At 36.6% G+C, this 14,782-nt stretch overlaps 1 protein-coding gene across 1 annotated transcript in view; it reads left to right on the top strand.

Moving 5' to 3' along the window:
* Nucleotides 1-14,782, top strand: part of TLK1 (tousled like kinase 1) — a 164,368-nt gene that overhangs the window by 108,888 nt on the left and 40,698 nt on the right. The window lies entirely within an intron of this gene.

Genomic DNA, 14,782 nt, shown 5'->3' with positions numbered 1-14,782 from the left:
TATTTTTACAAGAGATAAATAGACTGACACCAAGCATTGTACATGGATGACCACAACAAAAGCAACAATGATTGCAATTACCAAACATGAAACACACTTATACTATGTCATAATATTGACATTCAGTCCAGTAATCCTCCACTGTAACAGCTCCTTTACTTTGCAGTGAAAATTGATTTGTATATTCTTTTCCTCTGAGTCCTTGTGGGATTTTTTTTTTTTAATTCAGACAGAAAGTCACAAAAATTATACTCATCCTCATCAGTTCACTCAGTCCCATGTAATTAATTTCTTTTTTTTCATCTTGATCTTTTGTTAGCACTTTTATGAGTTCATCAGTTTTTCATTAGAGTTCTGAAAATGCTTATTCATTCAGTTCAGCAGTACAGTCAGTTACCAGAAACCTGTACTTGTCAGAGTCTTTTCCATGAATTTCTTGAAGATGAAACCCTTTTATAGGAACATATTTGCAAAATCATCAGAGTACACCCAGAACTGTCTGTAAATGACAAAAGACTTAAAAATGACAATGGTTAAAGATTTGATGAAAGTTCATAATAATGCAGTTGACAAGAAAATTAGTTATTTCTGAGATATACATTTTAAAGTAATAACTAGGATTATTACTTATAACATTATACCAGAACATATAAGATTTTTAGAAATTTCATGTAATGTCTGAAACATTTATATTAACATATTTCCATACAAATACAAATATAAGATTTTTAGAAATTTCATGTAATGTCTGAAACATTTATATTAACATATTTCCATACAAATAACCCAATGAAAGTTTAGTATTAGTTGTTTTGTTTGTTTTTTTATACTGCAGGTTCTTATTAGGCATCAGTTTTATACACATCAGTGTATACATGTCAATCCCAATCGCCCAATTCAGCACACCACCATCCCCACCTCATCGCAGTTTTCCCCCCTTGGTGTCCATATGTCCATTCTCTACATCTGTGTCTCAACTTCTGCCCTGCAAACTGGCTCATCTGTACCATTTTTCTAGGTTCCACATACATGCATTAATATACGATATTTGTTTTTCTCTTTCTGACTTACTTCACTCTGTATGACAGTCTCTAGATCCATCCACTTCTCAACAAATGACTCAATTTCGTTCCTTTTTATGGCTGAGTAATATTCCATTGTATATATGTACCACATCTTCTTTATCCATTCGTCTGTTGATGGGCATTTAGGTTGCTTCCATGACCTGGCTATTGTAAATAGTGCTGCAATGAACATTGGGGTGCACGTGTCTTTTTGAATTACGGTTTTCTCTGGGTATATGCCCAGTAGTGGGATTGCTGGGTCATATGGTAATTCTACTTTTAGTTTTTTAAGGAACCTCCATATTGTTCTCCATAGTGGCTGTATCAATTTACATTCCCACCAACAGTGCAAGAGGGTTCCCTTTTCTCCACACCCTCTCCAGCATTTGTTGTTTGTAGATTTTCTGATGATGCCCATACTAACAGGAGTGAGGTGATACCTCATTGTAGTTTTGATTTGCATTTCTCTAATAATTAGTGATGTTGAGCATCTTTTCATGTGCTTCGTGGCCGTCTGTATGTCTTCTTTGGAGAAATGTCTATTTAGGTCTTCTGCCCATTTTTGGATTGGGGTGTTTGTTTCTTTGATATTGAGCTGAATGAGCTGTTTATATATTTTGGAGATTAATCCTTTGTCCGTTGATTCATTTGCAAATATTTTCTCCCATTCTGAGGGTTGTCTTTTCGTCTTGTTTATGGTTTCCTTTGCTGTGCAAAAGCTTTGAAGTTTCATTAGGTCCCACTTGTTTATTTTTGTTTTTATTTCCATTTCTCTAGGAGGTGGATCGAAAAAGATCTTGCTGTGATTTATGTCAAAGAGTGTTCTTCCTATGTTTTCCTCTAAGAGTTTTATAGTGGCCAGTCTTATACTTAGGTCTCTAATCCATTTTGAGTTTATTTTTGTGTATGGTGTTAGGGAGTATTCTAATTTCATTCTTTTACATGTGGCTGTCCAGTTTTCCCAGCACCACTTATTGAAGAGACTGTCTTTTCTCCATTGTATATCTTTGCCTCCTTTGTCATAGATTAGTTGACCATAGGTGCGTGGGTTAATCTCTGGGCTTTCTATCTTGTTCCATTGATCTATGTTTCTGTTTTTGTGCCAGTACCATATTGTCTTGATTACTGTAGCTTTGTAGTATAGTCTGAAGTCAGGGAGTCTGATTCCTCCAGCTCCATTTTTTTGCCTCAAGACTGCTTTGGCTATTCGGGGTCTTTTGTGTCTCCATACAAATTTTAAGATGATTTGTTCTAGCTCCGTAAAAAATGCCATTGGTAATTTGATAGGGATTGCATTGAATCTGTAGATTGCTTTGGGTAGTATACTCATTTTCACAATGTTGATTCTTCCAATCCAAGAACATGGTATATCTCTCCATCTGTTGGTATCATCTTTAATTTCTTTCATCAGTGTCTTATAGTTTTCTGCATACAGGTCTTTTGTCTCCCTAGGTAGGTTTATTCCAAGGTATTTTATTCTTTTTGTTGCAATGGTAAATGGGAGTGTTTCCATAATTTCTCTTTCAGATTTTTCATCATTAGTGTATAGGAATGCAAGAGATTTCTGTGCATTAATTTTGTAACCTGCAACTTTACCATATTCATTAATTAGCTCTAGCAGTTTTCTGGTGGCAGTTTTAGGATTCTCTATGTATAGTATCATGTCATCCGCAAACAGTGACAGTTTTACTTCTTCTTTTCCAATTTGTATTCCTTTTATTTCTTTTTCTTCTCTGATTGCCGTGGCTAGGACTTCCAGAACTATGTTGAATAATAGTGGTGAGAGTGGACATCCTTGTCTCGTTCCTGATCTTAGAGGAAATGCTTTCAGTTTTTCACCATTGAGAATGATGTTTGCTGTGGGTTTGTCATATATGGCCTTTATTATGTTGAGGTAGGTTCCCTCTATGCCCACTTTCTGGAGAGTTTTTATCAGAAATGGGTGTTGAATTTTGTCAAAAGCTTTTTCTGCATCTATTGAGATGATCATATGGTTTTTATTCTTCAATTTGTTAATATGGTGTATCACATTGATTGATTTGCGTATATTGAAGAATCCTTGCGTCCCTGGGATAAATCCCACTTGATCGTGGTGTATGATCCTTTTAATGTGTTGTTGGATTCTGTTTGCTAGTATTTTGTTGAGGATTTTTGCATCTATATTCATCAGTGATATTGGTCTGTAATTTTCTTTTTTTGTAGTATCTTTGTCTGGTTTTGGTATCAGGGTGATGGTGGCCTCATAGAATGAGTTTGGGAGAGTTCCTTCCTCTGCAATTTTTTGGAAGAGTTTGAGAAGGATGGGTGTTAGCTCTTCTCTAAATGTTTGATAGAATTCACCTGTGAAGCCATCTGGTCCTGGACTTTTGTTTGTTGGAAAATTTTTAATCACAGTTTCAATTTCAATACTTGTGATTGGTCTGTTGATATTTTCTGTTTCTTCCTGATTCAGTCTTGGAAGGTTATACCTTTCTAAGAATTTGTCCATTTCTTCCAGGTTGTCCATTTTATTGGCATAAAGTTGCTTGTAGTAGTCTCTTAGGATGTTTTGTATTTCTGTGGTGTCTGTTGTAACTTCTCCTTTTTCATTTCTGATTTTATTGATTTGAGTCCTCTCCCTCTTTTTCTTGATGAGTCTGGCTAATGGCTTATCAATTTTGTTTATCTTCTCAAAGAACCAACTTTTAGTTTTATTGATCTTTGCTATTGTTTTCTTTGTTTCTATTTCATTTATTTCTGCTCTGATCTTTATGATTTCTTTCCTTCTGCTAACTTTGGATTTTGTTTGTTCTTCTTTCTCTAGTTTCTTTAGGTGTAATGTTAGATTGTTTACTTGAGATTTTTCTTGTTTCTTTAGGTAGGCTTGTATAGCTATAAACTTCCCTCTTAGAACCGCTTTTGCTGCATCCCATAGGTTCTGGGTCGTCGTGTTTTCATTGTCATTTGTCTCTAGGTATTTTTTTATTTCCTGTTTGATTTCTTCAGTGATCTCTTGGTTATTTAGTAACGTATTGTTTAGCCTCCATGTGTTTGTCTTTTTTACGTTTTTTTCCCTGTAATTCATTTCTAATCTCATAGCGTTGTGGTCAGAAAAGATGCTTGATATGATTTCAATTTTCTTAAATTTACTGAGGCTTGATTTGTGACCCAAGATGTGATCTATCCTGGAGAATGTTCCGTGTGCACTTGAGAAGAACGTGTAATCTGCCGTTTTTGGATGGAATGTCCTATATATATCAATTAAATCTATCTGGTCTATTGTTTCATTTAAAGCTTCTGTTTCCTTATTTATTTTCATTTTGGATGATCTGTCCATTGGTGTAAGTGAGGTGTTAAAGTCCCCCACTATTATTGTGTTACTGTCGATTTCCTCTTTTATAGCTGTTAGCAGTTGCCTTATGTATTGAGGTGCTCCTCTGTTGGGTGCATATATATTTATAATTGTTATATCTTCTTCTTGGATTGATCCCTGGATCATTATGTAGTGTCCTTCCTTGTCTCTTGTAACATTCTTTATTTTAAAGTCTATTTTATCTGATATGAGTATAGCTACTCCAGCTTTCTTTTGATTTCCATTTGCATGGAATATCTTTTTCCATCCCCTCACTTTCAGTCTGTATGTGTCCCTAGGTCTGAAGTGGGTCTCTTGTAGACAGCATATATATGGGTCTTGTTTTTGTATCCATTCAGCCAGTCTATGTCTTTTGGTTGGGGCATTTAATCCATTCACGTTTAAGGTAATTATCGATATGTATGTTCCTATGACCATTTTCTTAATTGTTTTGGGTTTGTTTTTGTAGGTCTTTTTCTTCTCTGTGTTTCCCACTTAGAGAAGTTCCTTTAGCATTTGTTGTAGAGCTGGTTTGGTGGTGCTGAATTCTCTTAGCTTTTGCTTGTCTGTAAAGCTTTTGATTTCTCCATCAAATCTAAATGAGATCCTTGCTGGGTAGAGTAATCTTGGTTGTAGGTTCTTCCCTTTCATTACTTTAAGTATTTCATGCCACTCCCTTCTGGCTTGCAGAGTTTCTGCTGAGAAATCAGCTGTTAACCTTATGGGAGTTCCCTTATATGTTATTTGTTGTTTTTCCCTTGCTGCTTTCAATAATTTTTCTTTGTCTTTAAATTTTGCCAATGTGATTACTATGTGTCTCGGCATCTTTCTCCTTGGGTTTATCCTGTATGGGACTCACTGCGCTTCCTGGACTTGTGTGGCTATTTCCTTTCCCATGTTAGGGAAGTTTTTGACTATAATCTCTTCAAATATTTTCTCTGGTCCTTTCTCTCTCTCTTCTCCTTCTGGGACCTCTATAATGCGAAGGTTGTTGCATTTAATGTTGTCCCAGAGGTCTCTTAGGCTGTCTTCATTTCTTTTCATTCTTTTTTCTTTAGTCTGTTCCTTAGCAGTGAATTCCACCATTCTGTCTTCCAGGTCACTTATCCGTTCTTCTGCCTCAGTTATTCTGCTATTGATTCCTTCTAGTGTAGTTTTCATTTCAGTTATTGTATTGGTCATCTCTGTTTGTTTGTTCTTTAATTCTTCTAGGTCTTTGTTAATCATTTCTTGCATCTTCTCAATCTTTGCCTCCATTCTTATTCCGAGGTCCTGGATCATCTTCACTATCATTATTCTGAATTCTTTTTCTGTAAGGTTGCCTATCTCCACTTCATTTAGTTGTTTTTCTGGGGTTTTTTCTTGTTCCTTCATCTGGTACATAGCCCTCTGCCTTTTCATCTTCTCTTTCTTTCTGTAACTGTGGTTTTTGGTCCACAGGCTGCAGGATTGTAGTTTTTCTTGCTTCTGTTGTCTGCCCTCTGGTGGTTGAGGCTATCTAAGAGGCTTGATGGGAGGCTCTGGTGGTGGGTAGAGCTGACTGTTGCTGTGGTGGTCAGAGCTCAGTAAAACCTTAATCCACTTGACTGTTGATGGGTGGGGCTGGGTTCCCTCCCTGTTGGTTGTTTTGCCTGAGGCAACCCAACACTGGAGCCTACCGGTGCTCTTTGGTGGGGTTAATGGCAGACTCTGGGAGGGCTCACGCCAAGGAGAACTTCCCAGGACCTCTGCTGCCAGTGTCCTTATCCCCACGGTGAAACAGAGCCACCACTCGCCTCTGCAGGAGACCCCCCAACACCAGCAAGTACGTCTGGTTCAGTCTCCCCCAGGGTCACTGCTCCTTCCCCTGGGTCCCGATGCACACATTACTTTGTGTGTGCCCTCCAAGAGTGGGGTCTCTGTTTCCCCCAGTCCTGTCACAGTCCTGCAATCAATTCCCACTAGACTTCAAAGTCTGATTCTCTAGGAATTCCTCCTCCCTTTGCCGGACCCCCAGGTTGGGAAGCCTGACGTGGGGCTCAGAACCTTCACTCCAGTGGGTGGACTTCTGTGGTATAAGTGTTCGCCAGTCTGTGAGTCACCCACCCAGCAGTTATGGGATTTGATTTTACTCTGATTGCGCCCCTCCTACCATCTCATTGTGGCTTTTCCTTTGTCTTTGGATGTGGGGTATCCTCCTTGGTGAAGTCCAGGGTCTTCCTGTCAATGATTGTCCAGCAGCCAGTTGTGATTCTGGTGCTCTTGCAAGAGGGAGTGAGAGCACGTCCTTCTACTCTGCCATCTTGGTTAATCTCTATCAGTTTTGATTATTCCAATTCAACATTCCTATTAGTGTTCCTTTTTCTGAGAGAATGTTAAGTAATCTCAACCTATGAAAGCAGCACATTCAGAGGTTATAGGTATTGTTTTTCCCCTTTCTGCTTCTCTTTGTTTTCTAGGTTTTCTGCTTTAATGATGAATTACTTCTTTAAATTTTTATCTTTTTTTATAAGTTAATTTATTTCTTTATATATTTATTTATTTATTTTTGGCTGTGTTGGGTCTTTGTTGCTGTGAGCGGGCTTTCTCTAGTTGCAGCAAGCGGGGCTAGTCTTCTTTGCAGTGCGCTGGCTTTTCATTGCGGTGGCTTCTCTTGTTGCGGAGCATGGGCTCTAGGTGCGCGGGCTCATAGTTGTGGCTTGCAGGCTCTAGGCGTGCAGGCTCTAGAGCGCAGCCTCAGTAGTTGTGGCGCATGGGCTTAGTTGCTCCGTGGCATGTGGGATCTTCCCGGACCAGGACTCGAACCCGTGTCCCCTGCATTGGCAGGCAGATTCTTAACCACTGCGCCACCAGGGAAGTCCCTGAATTACTTTTTATAATTCAAAAGTCAAAGACATTTTAAAAAATTGTTATGTGCTTATCATAGGAAATTCAGAAAATATGAAAGAACATAATGAAACAGTACAGACCTTGATCCCGTCCCACAGAGAACACCATTGTTAGAATTTCAGTGTATAGATGCAACCTAATTTATATAATTTTTCTGTTCTATAAGACCTTATATAAGTTTATGTGAGTAGAAAATACATACACACACCCTCCATTTTATATTTAATATGTTTCTCCTTTGTTGAGAAATAATGTTTCATCTATGCTTTGAAGCCCATCCCCTGCTACATCAGGGACCTCTTCTATTGATACCTCCTTTATTTTACATCTTCAGCCTTTTGCTCTCTACTGGTTCCTTCCTTTTAGACAACAAAACAAAACAAAAAAATTCTCCCTCAATTTAAATCCCTCCAGTCTCCATATTCTGTCATCTTTATAACTAGGTTTCCAGAAAGACTTGCCTGTGCTTGCAGTCTCTTCTGCCTCACTTTCCAAATCTCTCCTTTCTTAACTGAAATTGTTCTTTTAAAGATTATCTCCTTGATACCATAGACATTTGAGTCTTTAACTTGGCAGCATTGGATATTGTTGACTTTTTCCCAAAAGGCTCTTTCTTGCCTTAGTTTTTGAAATAACCTGTTCTCCTAATTTTCATTTTAACTTATCTGGCTACATCTTCTCAGTCTCTTCTTTGGACATCATTTACCTTACCAATTTGTAAAATGTAGGATTTTAAGAATCTGTCGTAGGCCATCTTACTTCTTACTCTATGTATTCTCCTTGAGTATTAGCTACTCCTAGGGTTTCAGTTAGCATGTATATCCTGCTGACATCCAGACTTCTTCTCCAGCCCACTTCTCTCTCTTGAGTATCATCAAATGTTTGTATCTCAGTCTTGAATGTCATATCCTTGCTTAGTTGATATTGGTACTTAAATGCCTCACAAGAGCCTTTAATGCAGCCTGTTCAAAACTGTATTTACTAAACACACAAAATAAAAACTGTTTATTTTTATCTTTCCCATTTCAGTCCCCCCGACACCCCCTCTTTTTCTCTCTCTCTCCACACAGACACCCACACACACACACGCACACACACGCACACCCCTTGCCACCTCCCGTGTTTTTTCACTTAGTACATGGTACCACCATCCTCGCAGTTCCACATGCCAGAATTCTGGTTGTCACTCATAGCTTTTTGATCAAGATTCCATTTATTTTTCTTAATCCATTTTCATTTTATTTTCCATTAATAAACAGGTGATGATAATCTTATATTTTGAAGTCTAAAATGTACTTCCTTCTTTAAGCCTTTCCTGATTTTTGGAGGGGTTGTTGTAAGTTGGAATTAAATCCTTTGGCTCTTGATATTAAAAAACGACAACAAACGATTTACTTTTCATAAATTAGTAAATTTGTTGCTTTAAAAAGGGTAGATGGGTAGATGAGCGATTATACAGGAGAAAGTGTGTGTTAGCTTAACTCCACTCCTGTAGACACCCAATCTTCTAGAGCTCAAATGCGTCCCCTGCCACCTCTTACTTGGGTTCTCTCTCCCCACCCCGTCACCTTTCAGCTTTGGTCTAGGCCTTGAATCCATTTTCAACTTGTAGTCAGAATCTTTTTTTCCAAAATAAAAATATGGTCCTTTCTTTTTCTTCCTTGTAAACCTAACATAGCTCTCCATTGCTTGAATGATATCATCCAGAAAGCACTTTTGACTTGGCAGCTTCTGACCTCTCTAGCCTCATCTTTTGGCATTGACCAGTGCCTCCCACTCACCACCAAGTTTATTTGTTTTGGGTTTTTTTACAACAGGTTTTTTATTAACTATCTATTTTAGACATATTAGTGTATATATGTACACCACCAAGTTTTAAACTCGAACCCATTGTCTTAATTTCTGCTCATCTTTTAAATCCCATACTAGATATTTCCTCCTCTTGAGAGCTTTTCCTTGATCCTTGAAGGATAGGAGTTAATTATCACTTTGAGGTATTGCCATAGTGCCCGCTGTGTATTCAGTCACAGCATCATCATTCACTCAGTTAATGACACTAGAAACATCTTAGATGTTTGCCTTTCCCTTGTTCTCTGTGTCTATTTCCATAACATTTTTGTATCTGCCAGTCTTCATTACCACTATCTTACTATAGGACCGCATCTCTCTTTTTTTTTTTTTTTAAACTTAAATTACTGTCTCTTACATATCTCATCATGTCATTTTCATGTTTAACCTCCTTCACTGGCCTTCAAGATAAAATTCACTCTCATGAAAACCCTTTATAGGCCTTCTTTTTTCTCTCATTCTCCAATGTCTGCCCTATGCATCCTATATTAAACTCTTTCAGGTCTCTATCTAAATGGACTATGCTTTCTTGTTTCTGTGCTTTTGTACATCTTGTTCCTTGCCTTTCTTTACCTGTCTCATTTTCTATTTATCATTAAAGTCTTGCCTCCAATGCCAATTCCAATAGGAAATCCTCTTTGACCTTTTTTCTTCCCAGTTTCTTTCCCATTTCCCCTCAAGTTAGGTGCCTTTTGTACATGCCTGTCGATATTGTAACATTTATCTCACTATTTTATCTCTATACTCCCAATATCTAGTCCAGTTCCTGGCATATGGAAAGTGGTCAGTAAATACTAAATTACAATACATAAGCATTTGATTGAATTTCATTTTCTCCTTCTCAGAAGGCCATTTTTTCTAGTTTGCCACAGGTGTTTTGCTTCCAACTTGTCTTCTAGGGTGCTAACAGCCCTAACTGTAGTTTATTAGTCGTAGACTTGTCTCATTGTCATCCCATTTTACTGCATATGTTGACTTAGAACTTATACTGCTGTGTGTTCCTGGAGTGGCAAATGAAGTAATACTACATGGCAGTTAGATTGCATCCTTATACAAATATAGATTTAAATAGGGAAAAAAGCCACAGAAGCACTTTGATTCATATATATTAATTTGATTTTAGCAGCCATACTTTGCAACTGTCTTCTAAAAACTTCTTTTGAATCCCTGTTTGTGCAGAACATCTAGCATAGTTATTAGAATAGAGATAATGAATTTTTCATTATTTTTCTATCAAGAAATTAATATAGAAAATAAAGTCACTGTTATGTAGTGGTTAGCATTTTAAGCTCTGTAGTCAGACAGATATGGAATCCAGCCCTGACTCCTCCAGGTTGTTTTTTTGGTAAGCTGTTTTACTTCTTAAGGCCTCCATTTCCTTGTGAAAGTACCTACATTATAATGTTGAAAGGATGATATGAGGTGATGCTTATAAAGTACTTGCATGGTTCCTGGCTCTTAACTAATTTTTAACTACCAGCAAGATTCAGTCAAGTTTTTTAGGTAGTAATTTCTCATTTTAGTCACAAAGACTTACTATTCAGAGTAAATAGTTTGCATAGCTAGTATTAGCTATGGATAATGTCTAAATGATCCTTGCTTTAATTGTATATTATTAATACATGTTAATCAAGATTTTGATTTCATGTTAAATATGTTTTAAATTGTTTTGATTTTATCTGTATATTTTGTGTTTCATGGAGGATGTTGCAAAGTAAACAATATTTTACCTTATATTTTATATGAGTGAAGTTTTAGAGGTCACTCTTTTCTCATTTAAAGCTTAAATTTTAACTCAAGATTATATTTTATATAGCATGAAGTTGTTATTTGATTGATTACTTGTTCCTGGTAATTAACATAACTGGCTTTTTTAAAGTAATAAGATGTATTTTTAGAGCAGTTTTAGTTTACAACGAAATTGAGCAGAAGGTACGGTTTCCATATACCTGCTGTCCCCACACGTGCACAACCTCTCCCGCTATCAACATATCCTGCACCAGAGTGGTATATGTGTTACCATTGATGACCCTACATTGACACAGCATTAACACCCAAAGTGTAGTGTACATTGGGATTCGCTTTTGGTGTTGTATATTCTCTGGGTTTTTACAAATGTGTAATTGATTTTTTAAAAATCTTGTCTGAAAAATATCTTTCATTTGTGCATTTAATCCATTTTAATTTCATGTATTTACTTATTTATTAGGGCTTAAATCTCATCTTTCTTCTCATGCTTTCTATTTATCCTGCCTAGTCTCTGTCCTTTTTTCCTTTTTTCTTACCTTTTCTTGGATTGCTTAGTTTTTGTTTGATTCTTTTTCTGTATTAGAAGTATGTTGTGTTTATATACATACATATATATACACACACACCCCTACCTAAAGACATTGTCTTGTATAGTCAGTGTTCATCTAAACTTTACCGATGTATTTATCACTGTTTTGTTCTTCATTTATCCTACATCTCTGATTTTACCTCTAGTAAGATCTTTTTGCCTAAGAATACCCTTTAGAAATTGCCTTTTAGTGTGGGTCTGTTGGTAGTGATGTCTTTCAGTTTTTGTTGGTCTGAAAATAACTATTTTGCCTTCATTCTTGAAATATTTTTACTGGTTTTATTTATTTATTTATTTTTAAAAATTCATTTATTTTGGCTGCACCGGGTCTTAGTTGGGGCATGCGGGATCTTTAGTTGTAGCATGCGGACTCTTAGTTGCGACATGTGGACTCTTAATCGTGGCATGCAGACTCTTAGCTGTGGCATGCGAACTCTGTAGTTGCGGCATGCATGCGGGATCTAGTTCCCTGACCAGGGATTGAACCCGGGCCCCCTACATTGGGAGTGTGGAGTCTTACCCACTAGACCACCAGGGAAGTCCCTTTACTGGTTTTAGAATTTTAGGTTGGTAGTTATTTGAAGATATTATTTTACTGTCTTCTGACTTAAATTATCACTGTTGACAAGTCAGCTGACTCTGTAGAAAGACAGTCTTGAATGGAGCAAAAGCAATATTTAGAGATTAGATAACTGAGAATATTTTAAAACAGATGAGCAAGATGAGTCTATAGATTCATGAAGGCCAGAGAATTCCAAGTAGGATGAATAAAAAGAAATACTCACCCAGACACATGATAATGAAATTTCAGAAAATCAAGGCAAAGAGAAATTCTCAAAAGCAGCCAAAGGGGGAAAAAATATATTAGAAATAAAAGTTAAGAAAGAAAACATTCTAGGCAAATACCATCTGAAAGAAAGCCGTATTATATCAGACACAGTAAGTAAAATTTAAAGCAAAAACAATAACAGGAAATAAGGTGATTGTTTCATAACTATAAAAGTTTAAAATCACTAGGAACATATAGTAATTCTAAATTTGTGTGCATAATAACATACGCTCAAGACAGATAAAAAATTGACAGTACTTTTAGGAGATATGGCCAGATCCACAAATTATAATGGGGGATTTCAACACACACATGTCTTAGTAATAGAACAAGTAGATAAAAATAAAACAATATAAAACAGAACATATAATGTGGGTATAGACAAATTCAGTGGGATTGACAGACTTTACCTAATGAGCATGTAACCTCCTAACATTTGCAGAATGTATGTTCTTTTTAAACATGGACTTTTATAAAAATTGACCATGTTGGGTCATAAAGCAGGCCTCAGCAAATTTCAAAGGATTGAAAGAGTTTATGTAAGACTGACATTGTTTCTTCCTTAAATGTTTGGTAGAGCTCATGGGTGAAACTTAAAGGATCGGAATCGTATGGAATATGTTCTCTGACCACGGTGGAATTAAACTAGAAATCAGAAACAAAAAAGATAGTGCAAAAGTCTCAATGGAAATGAGAAGACATTTTTAGATGAATGATAGTGAAATTGCTACATAGCAAAAATTTGTGATATAAATCTGAAACAATATCTAGATGGAAATTTATAGCCTTATATACGTATATAGGAAAAGAAGAAAAACTAAAACTTTATAAACTGAACATCTATTTCAGTAAGTCAGAAGATGAGCAGAATTAACCACAGAAGGAGGAGAAGAAAGAAAAGAGCAGAAATTTTGATACAGGAAACAAACATACAATATAGAGAATCAACCAATCCAAAAAAGGTGTGTGGGGTTTTTTTGTGGGTGAGGGGGACTAATAAAATTGGAAACAAGAAAGAGAGAAAAGACAACCATTATCAGGAATGAAAAAAGGAATGTTGCTACAGAGTCTACAGGTATTTAAAAGGAAAACAAAATATTGTAAATGACTTAAATTTAAAATTTTTGTGAAACGGTTACATTTCTAGAAAGATACAACTTAACAAAATTGACACTAGAAGAAACAAAATCAAATAGTTCTGTAACTGTTAAAGAAATCTAACCTGTAATTAAAATCTTTGATCATAGAAAACTCCAGGTACAGAGGAGTTAATCTATGAATTCTACCAACCATTTAAGGAAGAAATAGTGCTAATCTTTTAAAAACTTTTGAAGAGTAGCTAAGGCAGAAATACTTCCAACTTATTTTATGTAGGCCAGCACAGTCTTCTCAAAATTCAAGAAAGACTGTACAAGGAAGGAAAGTTATAGTCTAATATTGCCTTTAAAAGTAAATGCAGAAAAAAAAAAAAAAGTAAATGCAGGACTTCCCAGGTGGCGCAGTGGTTAAGAATCCACCTGCCAGTGCAGGGGACACGGATTCGATCCCTGGTCCAGGAAGATCCCACATGCTGTGGAGCAGCTAAGCCCGTGCACCACAACTACTGAGCCTGAGCTCTAGAACCCGCGAGCCACAACTACTGAGCCCGCGTGCCACAACTACTGAAGCCCATGTGCCTAGAGCCTGTGCTCCACAACAAGAGAAGCCACCGCAGTGAGGAGCCCGCGCACCACAAGGAAGAGTAGCCCCCGCTCACCGCAACTAGAGAAAGCCTGCACACAGCAATGAAGACCCAATGCAGCCAAAAATAAATTTAAAAATAAATAAATTTTTTTAAAAAAGTAAATGCAAAAATATTAAATAAAATATTAGCAACCCAACAGGTAATATATAAAAATGATAATTTATCAAGACCAAGTTTGATTTATTTCAGGTATGCTAGGTTGGTTTAATATAAGAAAAATCAATGTAATTTTCTACATAAAGGGAAAGATTATATGATCATCTTAATAGATGCCAAAATATATAAAATTCAGCATTGATCTGTCTTTAAACTCTTAGCAAACAGTAGAAGATAACTTCTTTAATCTACAGTATACATTGGTTTTTCTTTTTGCTTGCACATCTGCATGCTGTGCTTCTGAGTCACCATGCCCCTGTGTGCCCTCTTTCTTCCTCCTGGCTTCTTTCTGCTGCTCCTGTTTAACCAGGCTCAGATGTTACCTCTTCTGTGCCTTCTCCCAGTTTCCTTCAGATAAAAAATTTTTTTCTTTACACTGTGTACTCATAGCTGTATTATCCAAGATAGTCACTTTATTTTAAGGTCAGCTAATTAGCAATATTAATCCCATTTAATCCTTGGCCTTTAAACATATTCACAAGTCCCGAGGATTAGGATGTGGCATTTTTGGAAAGTCATTATTCTACCTACACAATCTGCCCTCTGACCCAAGATGCACATCTTTCCCACATGCAAAATCCATTTATCCTATCTGCAAAGTCTC

The sequence above is a fragment of the Balaenoptera acutorostrata genome, chromosome 8 (assembly GCF_949987535.1).
Source record: "Balaenoptera acutorostrata chromosome 8, mBalAcu1.1, whole genome shotgun sequence".
NCBI lineage: Eukaryota > Metazoa > Chordata > Mammalia > Artiodactyla > Balaenopteridae > Balaenoptera > Balaenoptera acutorostrata.
Note: the sequence above shows the minus strand (reverse complement) of the source record. Positions and strands in the feature narration are given on the sequence as shown.